Source organism: Sceloporus undulatus, chromosome 5 (genome assembly GCF_019175285.1).
Source record: "Sceloporus undulatus isolate JIND9_A2432 ecotype Alabama chromosome 5, SceUnd_v1.1, whole genome shotgun sequence".
NCBI classification, from domain to species: Eukaryota; Metazoa; Chordata; class Lepidosauria; order Squamata; family Phrynosomatidae; genus Sceloporus; species Sceloporus undulatus.
In genome coordinates, this window is record NC_056526.1 from 58,338,455 (window position 1) to 58,350,838 (window position 12,384).

The window sequence follows — 12,384 nt, forward strand, 5'->3', positions numbered from 1 at the left end:
TATGGCAACTGTAATCCAAAAGGTCATTATCTCAAGCTCTGAGTTTTGAATCTCATATGTTTCCATTCACTGCTTTGTGATGTCTGTGTACAGCAATGTGACACATCTTCAAAAGACAGAAGTAGCAGACAATCACACTGCATGAGCACCAGAGCCCATATGGAGGACAAAATCCTGGCCCACACCGCAATGTATTTGTACAGATAACTGGCTAAATCCAATGCTTGTCTTGTATAGGCTGGACCCACTGAAATGATGTGACTGTTATTGACAATGGCCTAAATTCAATTATTAGTCTCAACTAGTGTATATTTGCGATTGGATTCAGTTCATTTAACATAAGTCTTGTTGATTTCAATAGGTCTACTGTAGGTAGAATCAATACTGGATTTAGCACTAAGCTCCTACACCTTTGCTTGTTTGTTAAAGTACACCACAAAGAGTAAGGTAAGACCTTGTGAGGGTACACTCTATATCCCTGTTCCTGCTCAGAAGAGATTGGAGTGCAGAGGCTTAAGAGTCTGGCCTTTCTCTGTGCTTGTAACTACAGAGCAGTATCTCTGCCTTCCTGTGTGGACCCATCACTTCCAGAGAAAAGTAAACATTTTAATGACAGCTCCCAGAAATCTCTAGCTAGCATGGCCAAGGGATGCTGGGAACTGTAGTCCAAGAAGGCAACTTTTTCAAGCTGTATCTGGATGGCACAGTGTGCAGGGTATATATTCCATTTTCAAATGTGCAGCAATTGATCAGTCATCAAATACAGAAATAAAAAATAATCAATCATCCTTTTATTGTATCTATCTACAAAGTGATTGTTTTGCTCTCCTTGTTGCAGAGGGAGGAAGGGACTTAAATATATGCTATATAAACTTCTAGAGAATAACATACAAACTAGCAGTGAATATAGGCATGCAAAGTTTGCTGACATTTTGATACCTCTTTGTATGGAAACAAATTGCTTCAGGCATCCTTTTCTGGTTACTGCAGGATTTTGTATAAGCCAGCATGCTATAGTGGTTTAAATGTTGGACAGCAACCCTGGAGGACAGAGTACAATAACATCCAAAATCTTCAGAACAGTGAAAGTGAACCTTCATGGGGCCAACTAAAATGCCCAAAATACATGTCACAAGCTTTTGAAGCTCCACAGGCTTCTTCATCAGTCAAAAATGTTAAAAACCATACATGACCAACATGGCTATCCCTGGAAATGTTTCCTGGATGTGAAGGTACCACATTTTAGCCACTGTGGGGAAATCCTAAAGAGGGAGCCAAGGAACTGGGGATTTACTTTTTGAGATTTCTACTACCAACAAAGGTAAAACTTTTTTACAGCATGTTTTATCACACTACCCCCATTCTTGAAAAGCTGTGGGAGAAGCCCAGATTGGATAGAGACTGCCTACAGCCCAGGAAGGGGGCAGTGTGATAAAATCCATCAGTATTGGTTACAACCCGTGTCTATCCAGGTGTGGATTTAGTATGCGATAACCTCCAACAAGGGGATTGTATTCCCTTGCTCACTCTGCAACAAAGACCTCTGCAGACTTACTAAAAAATCTGTAAAGCCACGCTGCACAGCCATTCTATGCTTGGTGAGGAGTATGCAGAAATGTCTGGCTATGTCCCCATAGGTAGATTCAAAATGATGACATCACTGCCAGGATCCTCGGGGAGGTTTCAGCATTGTTCTAATCATAGCCAGATGTTTCTGGGATCCTGCTTGTTCCCCATGAATGTCCATGCAGAGCAGCTTGGCTCAGCCTGGTGTAGGTCTGCTGCAGATATTTGTGCTGTGCTGAAGGTTGGATTGCAGCCATTGTGTCCTCAGTAAACATAATACTAGCATCCAATCCAGCATTGCTCTGGACAGAATGAGTGTGAGAGATAGTTTCTCAAATTTGATGGACCTCTGCTTATATTAACTGTACTGTTACTTAATAGTTCAACTTTCAACACAGCCCTTTCTATTCTTCCTCATTGCCTATCTCTTGTTCATTTAATAATTTTGGAACTAATCCCCATCTTTTCCAGATTAGCTCATAATCTCCCATGTAGTGCTGTGCCGAATGCTTTAGTGAAATTTGAGCAGTCTGGGTGTATCACATTTCTATTGTCACTAAATCAGTTAACTTATGAAAGGAAACTGGCATGATGTGCCTTTAATGAACAGATGTTGTTTCCCTTCTTATGTTCCATTTGCTCTCAATTTCTTTATATGTCCTTTTACATTTCTTCTTTTGCATACCATGGCTTCAGACTGAGTGAAGAGTCCATTAATGTGAATTACATGTATTTCCTTTCTTATAACAACAGAGAAAGAGAAGCAAGAGAATGGTGTGTGTGTGGGTGGGTGTGGATGTGTGTAGGCCCACAAACTCCAAGTAATATGTCAATTTTAAAGGTAAACTCAATTAAAATTCAATTGGTGTTTTTGGTTTGGTAACATGGAGTCTTAAATCTGAATTTTCAGAAAATTCCTACAGCATGCTTGTGTTAAATTACAGAAGTCCTATCTGTCACACTACTTAGGCCAAACATATGACTGTTTTGAGCTCAATAGCATGTTTTGTTAAATGTTATATATAACTGAGAAGACCACTTTAGACATTTCCACAAACAGCAGGTATGTTGGCTTTAATTGGGCTGCACAGTTACATATGTAGAGCCAAGCCTTGCCTGATGTAGGGACTCAGAATTATAAACTATGATAAACTCTGTATGTTGGTCAAGCAGTTATGCAGTTGTCTCATTGTCCTAGGTAGTGAATAGGCAGTTTGTATAGGCAGAGCGTCTGTTACGTCAAAATGGCGGTGGCCGTGTGGAACGGCCACCGCCATTTGTTATGGACTCTGTCCGTAAAAGGGTAAGGGCATCTGGAAGAGACGCCCCTTTTTCAAAATGGGACGTCCTAAGGACGTCCCTTATGGCGGTCTGTAACGCGCCTATAACACTCATTTGGATTTCCCCTAAAAGTGTCAGTTTTTAGTTACTTACTTAAAAAAAAATCTGTGTGAATGCTAAAAGCCACTAGCCTGTGGTACAAAACACATTATCTTGCAGTCCACTTTGTCATCACTTCAACATCATAACATAACAAGAGCCAGCAATACAAGGTACAACACAAGAAGGTACTCAAACCTGTAATATACCTCCTCCAGTATTTAGGGAAACTATACCCAGGAATTACACAAGTAATTTGAAAGTTACACCAGAAAAGGTTGACGTTACCAGCTGACATTAAATACTGCAGTTATGGATTTGTAACCTAAAGTTATGAATCTGTAACTGCTCTGTATTCAGACTACACAATCTTACTGTAAAACTGTGTATATACCACCTCAGCTACTTTAAGGATCAGCAGCTTCTGGCACTCTGCCTGCTAGTGAAGTATGAGAACAGGACAATATCAATCCCAGTACTGAAGGAGCTATTTATCGTTCCTCTCCTCTTCAACGATTACATTTCAATAGTTACTGCCACACTGTGAAACCTGTAGTCCAATATTTCTGGAGGACAGTGGTCTGAGGAAAGCTAAGACATGGTGAGATTTTGAGCTGGGCAGCAGTCTTTGTACCTCATCTGCTTCTTTTGAATAAGATTATCAACAAGATTGACTGGGACAAGATCTCAGAAGTCTTGTTTTTCTGTAAACCTACTGCTTATTTCAGTTCAGATATAGCTGTGGCAGTAATAATTCAGTCAGTACATCTTCTCCTATGATGATATCAATTTCATTTCATTAAACGTTGTTTGTAAACCTTATTCAGGCAGAAACAAACTTGATCTGAAGAAAATACGAGCTTTCTCAACTGTTTGGTAGGAAAGTTTTCTGTGTGGAATAAATCCTTGTCTTTTCACACATCTCCACTTCATGTGCACCCAAATCAGCACATAGCCTAGGAGAGAATGTTTTCTTTCATCAGCACTTAGTGCAAAAGGTTTTGTTTAAGAGCTCCACTGCTAATTTGCGTGTGTGTGAACAAACCAATAAAAACCTGCAGACTAACCTGAGCATTGGTCTGCGTCTTGGGAATAAAATTTGAAATGCCTATGGAATTCCCACCCACCCACCGACTCCTGTCTCTCTTTTTCTAGACACAACCCCAAAGACTGCCACACACATAAAATCTTAATCACATAGAATAATATCTTTTTAATAAAAAAATTATGGTGCACTGTTTCTCCCTCCACCTCTCTCATGTTTATAATATTCATGAAAGGTACATTTTATTAACCACTTTAGACTCATAATTTTCAACCCCAGGACAACAACGGGCTGGCAAAGAAAAGATTAAAAGCAAAAGCCAGAGCACAGTACTGTTTGATTCAAGGAGAATTCTGGCAATCCAGCTTGTTACAGAGCATTTTATTTGTTAATTGCATTTGTCTGCATTTGTGCAGCTAGACAAGAGCCATACAGGGATTTATGCAACACAACAGAAGTGACAAGAAATATTCTAGCTCTTTTAAAGGACCAAATTGCAACATAGCAAATTGCAAGAAGACAGGGAAGTTTAATTTGGACTCTGATTTGTGATGGAATTAAATACATTAAGAAGACTACATGAGTATTAAGATATATCATTAAACACCAAAGTCAGAATCATCCATATCACTGAATTTCCAGTTTCTAGGTATGGTTGTGAAAGCTGACAGGAAGAAAATCAACTCATGTGAAATGTGGGTCTGGAGAAGAGATCTAATGATACCATTGTTATTGTGTGCCTTCAAGTCATTTTCTGATTTATGGCAACCCTAAAGTGAACTTATCATGTTAGGGGTTTTTTGCACGTTTTTATTCAGATAAGGCTTGCCTTTATCTTCCTTTGAGGCAGTGAGAGTGTGACTTGTCCAAGATCATCCACTGAGTTTCTGTGGCTTTGCAAGGATTCAAACCCAGGTTCGAGAGTTGCTATCCTATGCTTAAGCTACTACACCACTCTGGCTTTCATTACTGTCTCATAGATACCATAGAAAACCCAATAAATTAGCTATAAAACCTGAAATGCTATAAAACCTGAAATGATTAAACAGAGCCTATTTACACCTTGAACTATCATGAGATAATGCAACTCATCAGAAAATATAATAATGTAAAAGATAAAGTAGAAGTCAGTAGGAAAAGAGGAACACCCCATTACAAATGGATTGATTCAGTAAAGCTACTGTGTTGAGGTCATTTGCTTTCAAACTCACATTTTCACTGTGAGTATAAAAACCTAAGGAGAACCATATCAGATCAAACAATAGACTAGAGAAAGAACTAATTAAAATCAGTTCAGTTTGCATTTAGCCATTTTCTAAGAAAAGGAGGCAAGTTAATTTTTTATTTAACTTCATTGATCAACTTACATTAGAATATCAGCACTAACTTAATTCCAGAACTGAGTTAACAGTTTGCTAATTATTTATCAGTTAAATGAGAGAACATGCTAAAGAGATAATAAAACTGACACTTCCCTGCTGAGACCTTTTAGCCCAGATCTTTTACATTTTTGAAAAACTGCTTATTGCTTTTTGTCAGTCTCTTTTGGGTGGGGTTTAGGTCTCTAGATTGAAACTACTGAAAAGGCAAATGGCTATAGGACTCTTTGTTTATTTTCATTCATTTTGATCTATGTAACATTAGAGCATGATAAACTACTTGATTCCAAGGTTACAATATTTTAAACCAACGAGTTGTGAGCACATCTTGAACAGGCATGGACTTCTGCTTGCAGTTAGTCTTCCTGTGTTCTACACTTCATGTTGTATAGAAGCTCCTTCTTGAGCCAAGGAAATCTGAAGCTCTTAACTCTAGGACTTTTGTTTGGATCCATATTGGAATCAATAAGTTAAAAGTAAGCAAAAAGTGGGGAAAGCATAAAGAAATGAGCTTATAAGGGATGGAAAAAGAGAGCAGAAAAGGGAAAGGTTTTGGTAGACATGCCATCACCACTAAGTTTTTTGATCATTGCAGAAGTCAGAATTCTTTACTGACAATGCAGTGATCCCCCCCCCATTTAACTTTTAAGTGAAGCATTAAAATTGTCATTTCTGTGTAACTGCACCCTATATTTTCATTGTCCAGCAAATCATACATAGAGGCATAATGCCTCTTAATAACAGAGATAGCATATAGCCACTCAGAATAATAGCTGCTTATGGCCCAATCTTCCATGAATGTATGCAGATCCAACTTTAAAGCTATCCAGCTCAGGGACAGTGACTGCCTCTCGTGGTACTGAGCTCCACAGTTTCATTATATTCTATGTGAAGAAGGAAGAGCTTTCTTTAAGAGTCTATTTTAGATATTTAGATAAACTGTAATAGAATGTAGGAAATATATATACAGATTTATGTATTGTATAATAATCAATATTCATTGTATGCATTTTAATAAAATTATTTTTAAAAATTAAAAAAGAGTTCATTTTAAAAAGGCCATGTTATCACACACATTCTATCATGTGTTTTACCACAAATGTGCACTTGATGTGTGGTAAAATTCTCATTACCTTTTCTCAGAATTATACCAGTGATGAAGCAACCATAAGAGCTCATTCCAGTACAGTTTGATTGGTTCCATGCCTTCTCTATTTGCAGTAGTGGTTTGGGGTAGGCTTTGATGTTTGCTATTTTGCACATTAGCTACTCAAGATAGAACCAAATGAGAACCTCCCACCTTTTGTGGTATAGGTAGTTGGTCTTTGTGCAAATAAATATTACTGTTTTGTGGATACCATACTTGTCTAGAATGCAGAGTGCAGTGCTTTTCTGTTGTCAAAATATAATTCTGTCCCCCCTAAAGCTATATGTCCACTATAAATGTGAGTGTTGTACAGAATTTTGTTTCAGAGTTATGAAAGGAAGAGATCTCTTGACGTCACTGAGTTTTGAATAATACTACCTTTCATTACAACAACACCATTTTGTAAAACTTTCACGGTTTCATTTTGTATTTTCTTTGAAGTTCTATAAAGTCCTAGCGCATCCTTGCAATATTCCAGCCGGGATCAGCACATTTAACCTTTTAACCAAGAAAGCACTAAACTATCAAGCTTACCTTTCCTGCTGTGACTGTGGCCTTGACATTTCCCTAAAATATATATTTAGCTCTTTCAAAATTTTAGGCTTTGCTTTCTATAGTATGTAAGTTGACATCCCCTGTGATTTTTCTTACTCTTCTTCTTTTTAAAATAGATCTGTAAATGGGAAAATAGTTGCCACTAGACCATTACGTTAATATCACAGGATATCACACCCTTGGCCCTGACTCTGTGTTGAAGCAAACTGATTGATTACAGGACTGTACAGGTGTGACTTCCGTTTGGAGAGGCTGTCGAGTGTGGCAAATCCAGTCTCACCACACAGAGTAGAATCGAAAAGAGAGCTCATCACATGAAAGCTATGGAGGGAAAGGTCAATGCATGGTTAATTTTACTATAATAATAATAATAATAATAATAATAAATGATTAACCTCTTGAGGTGGAAGCCAGAATCATAATGTTGTCTGAGGTGTCTGTGTCTTGCTTTATTCTTGGATGTGCTCATCACACACTGTGAACTTTGGATGTTTTCTTTAAGTCTGAGTTCATGTAACACAACAGAATATTTTTAGAAACCAGTTCATGTTCTTCTTTATATATAGCAATGACATAATTCATTTGTGTTTCCCTGAAATAATTCTTTGAAATAATTTCACATTCAGTAACACATGTACAGGAAAGGATTCACTGTCAGTGGGGACCCTTGTCAGGATCACAGTAGAGATGTGACATGAGAGCCACCAGAAGAGGATGTGTTTTATCCTGTTATTACAGCCACAGTCATCAGATTGACTGATGTGACGGTCTAGAAGCTGTCATGAACTTCTCCTTAAAAGAATTTGAATCACGTGAGATATGATCCTCTGGACAGGTCTTATCAGCAAGCTCAGTTGTAGTCAATGGTTGTGGCACAATCTGGATCATTTCAGTGAGGATACACAAGATAAACAAAGATCAGAAAAATGATGTGTTTGTTAATTATAGGTACCAGAATTCCCAGCCAGCATGGCCAGATAAGGGGTTCTGGGAGTTACTACTCAAAAAGTTACTTTTCCAAGCTCTAAGGAGAATTTTCTAGTGGATTATGCCATTTATCTTTGTACATTCAGTAGAAGATTATATTATATATGAACAGAAAGCATTGAATGTAATGATGATACTACTGACTTCTTAGGGCTTTGTGGCATATTATTTTTGTCATTAGCTACCTTCAAGTTGACTTTGACTCATAGCGACCCCATGAATGAGACACCTGCAAGCCCTCTGCCCTCAATTGCTCTGCTCAAGTCCTGCAACCTCAGTGCCATGTTTTCCCTGTTTATCCATCTGGTGTGTGATCTTCCTCTCTTTCTACTGTCCTCTACCTTTCTTAGCATTATTGTCCTTTCTAGTGAGTCCTGCTTTCTCAAAATGTGTCTGAAGTACAACAGCCTTAATTTAGTCATCTTGGCTTCCAAGGAGAGTTCAGGCTTGATCTGTTCTAGAACCCACTCCTTTGTCTTTTTGGCTGCCCATGGTATCCTTAACACTCTTCTCCAGCAGCACATCTCAAATTCATTTTCTTTCAACCAGTTTTCTTCACTTTCCAGCTCTTACACCCATACATGGTGATGGGAAATATGATGGCTTCAATGATCCTACCTTTAGTGTTAAGTTTTATATCTTTGCACTTCAAAATTTTGTTTAGCAATTTCATAACTGTCCTTTCCAATCCTAGTCTTCTTCTTCCAGTTTCGTGACTGTAGTTCCCATTCTGATCCGTGTTTGAGCCAAGGTATACGAAATCCTTAACTATTTCAATTTTGTTGTTGCCTAGATCAAATTTCTGTAACTCCTATAGGGTCGCTATTTTTATTTTCTTAAAGTCCAACAGTAAACCTGCCTTGGCATTTTTCTCTCACATTTTCTTTAGTAATTGTTTCAAGTCTTTGATGTTATCTGCTGGTAGTATGGTGTTGTCTGCATATCTTAGATTGTTGATGTTCCTTCCTTTGGTTTTCACTGCTCTTTCTTCCATATCTAAACCTGCTCTGCACATGATATTTTCTGCATACAAGTTGAATAGGTAGGGTGATAGAATACAACTTTTTCTGACTCCATTTCTGATTGGGAACCATGCTGTTTCTCCATTTTCTGTTCTGATGGTAGCTTCCTATCCTGAATATGGGTTACGCAGCAGGACAATCAAATGTAATGGTGCACCCATTTCTTTAAGATCACTCCACAGTCATCTTAAACTTCTGCAGTTTTTCCTTCAATATCTTGGACTTTTGGCTCTGGATGTCCACAGGAGATCTAGTGTGTGCACAAATTGTTCATAAAAAGGGTTTTAGACTGCACAATGAAAGCCAGCATAAAGGTATTCATTTATTATTAAATTCAGTGGAGCTTAAATGTGTTTCTCCAAACACAGAATTGCAAAAATACAATTCATTTTATTAAAATCTATTTTTGAAAATGAAAGAAAAGAATAAAGAGGGGAGAATTATATAGAATATGAATATGGGCTAGCCCTAGACATCAACATAAACTGAATATATTTTGAGAAGCTTGTTTTCTTGAAGTTATTATGAAGACCATCCATAATAATGCTCTGTCACAGAGGAATGCTAACTTTATGGCCCAATCCTGTTCATGTTTACTTGGAGGAAACATTCCTTCACTTTAATGGGACTTGCTCAGTTCTACAATAGTTCATTCACTCATTACTTTGTTTTCATGCTAGCGTTAATCTTGTGCAGAGTCCTTCTCTCTCATAAATTCTCCACTGCAAAGCAATGTTTAAGATTAGGAAGACTTGGATATTTTATATAGGCTGCATGTTAAAAGTGTGCAAACCTGACTCACTTTATGGAATAATATAAAGATCAGAATGTAGTTATCCTTTGGACTGAACATTTCTGCAAATTTTAGGATATACTTTGCACCTCAAAAAAACCAAAACCAAAATGCATAACAATAATGCTCATTTTAGAATAGAAAACAGACAAAAGACAACAACAACAGTAGTTTAGGGTATAACATAAAGAAAAGCCATCCTTTGTCACTATAGCGAGCCCATATATTAAAATAATATTAGTGTGTGTGTGTGTGTTTGTTGAATTAACAGCTGGATTTGAAAAAGGAATAAAATGGGACAGATGCAAAACTGATCCATCCATCTCTTTGTGATACACTGCACAATAACCAAAGGTCTCAGAGAAACCTAAGCAGACTAAATGCAAAATATAAACAAACAAAAGAGAAGATGTTCTTAAACATGGGTGTCTCCTTAAATAAATGGTTGTTGTCCTATAGGATTTGAATGAGCAGGAGGAATGGGAAAAAGCAAGATAAGAGGGTCAGCAAAAATATAATATACTCTAAGTTTACTTAACCTATACAGGTGATTTTTTCCCCTGTCCAACTGTTTCCTCCATTCTTACCTTGGCTGCTGGCACAGATATTTCCAGCTTTAGCACATATGGCATTTTTTCAGTATGAGGTTATTTGCATTGCTGACATTATGATAAAGCTACCCATTGGAACTCTTCCCTGACATAATGGACAAAATGTTACGTTTCAGCCTATCGCTCTGACATAGAAACATTGGGCACTTTTGCTTTTGAATGTAATCAAGACAACATGCTTTGGACTGGTTTGTTCTTAGAAAGCAAAGTGAAAGCAGATGAAGTATATTTATAGACTCATCAGCCAATGAATGGATGAAAGGGGAAAAGAAGTTAATGGGAAAATGTCAGCAGGATGAAGGAGGGAATAACTGTGAAGTTCGTGTCCAGATCAACTATTTGGAGTTAATTCCAAAGACAGAGGTCTCTTGATTTACAGTATGGGGATGGAGTGCCACATTATCCGCAATTAATATGAAAAATATAACGGGGAAAGAGGCCAGTATGACTTTTGAAGATTCATTAGTATGAATTTTAAAAATTAAACTTAAATGTCTGGGCAACTGAATATAGATGTTGATTTGGAACTTAAACATTTCTTTTTAAAAAAGATAAAGATGTGTATGGATTTTTATTTTGCCTTTGTTTCAGTTATAAAATGGGTCATGGACTGCCTCTTGTCCTTAATAGAGATTACACATCAGGACAGTTGAATGTTGTGGCATACCCATTTATTCAAGAGCAAGCCATAATTTTTATGATCTATACAGTAGTCAATGTATGTTTTCAATATGATCTCTATTGCCTTTTCCTCTCCTGAACCCACTTGCACACCCAACCTTTCTCACTCCATATATGGTAAATGTCTTTACTGTAAATTTTGAGTGCCACTTGACTTGCATGGGAAATCACAGTGGTCCCTTGGCTTATGCAGGGATCCATTCTGGACCCCCCCCCATGTAAGCCGAAAAACGCGCATACTCAAGTCCTATTGAATTGAATGGGGCTCGTGCTCATGGTGTGGGAGAGTGTGCGCCGTGGGCGCACGTGCATCATTCTCCTGTCACATGGCTTCCGTGCCTATAGCGCAGGTACACTGTAATACAATGGCCCCATGGTTACTGCAATTCCTAGTGAATTTGGTGCAATAATAGTTTGTATCACCTCACAAATAAGCTAAGAAAACATTGCTGCTTATTGGTAATTTCCTATTTGAAAGAATACTGGGTAGATCAATCTGCAGAGAGTAAGCCAGTTGTCTCAGTCAATAGCCATGCTATCATGTATCTGGTCTGGTGCCCTCTAAATGTGGTGGATTGCAACCATCATGATTACAATGGGAGTAGTAGTCCAACACATCCAGGTAGTGATGAGTTTATGATGGCTGACATATTTTGCTTCTTTTACAGCAATATGTTCATCTTTCCAACTTCAGTCATATGGCACCCAATCTATGGGGCTGTGAATTAGATTGAAAATGAGTTCCTCTGCCATAGCTTACTTCATGTAGGGCTAGCACACATAGAAATCATTATTTTGTGAATATGTTTTTAAAAACAGCCTTGTCTTTGCCCTCTTCTTGTGGAATAGTTCATGCCAAACAACCTTCTTGCTCTTCCCTTCTCCCCCCCCCCCCCCCCGCATTGGTTTATACTTCTTGTCTAGCACAGTATGAAGTTTTATATAAAGACCATCAAATCTAACTTCAAGGAGAATAATGTCTTTCCTTTGATTTCCTGGCCCTGGCCAATTTCTTATTTTGCCAAAATGGTACAGACTAAGATTGTATATTTTAAGGTGAAAGTATGAAATCTGGTATACATTGCTCCATACTAAACATTTTTATGATATGCTGCTCAGTACTCATTGCCCCCTGAAGGGCTGATGATGGATAAATACAATATTCCATCTTTAGTCTACAAGCCAGGACAAAAATTCTTACCATATGTGATGAAAAAT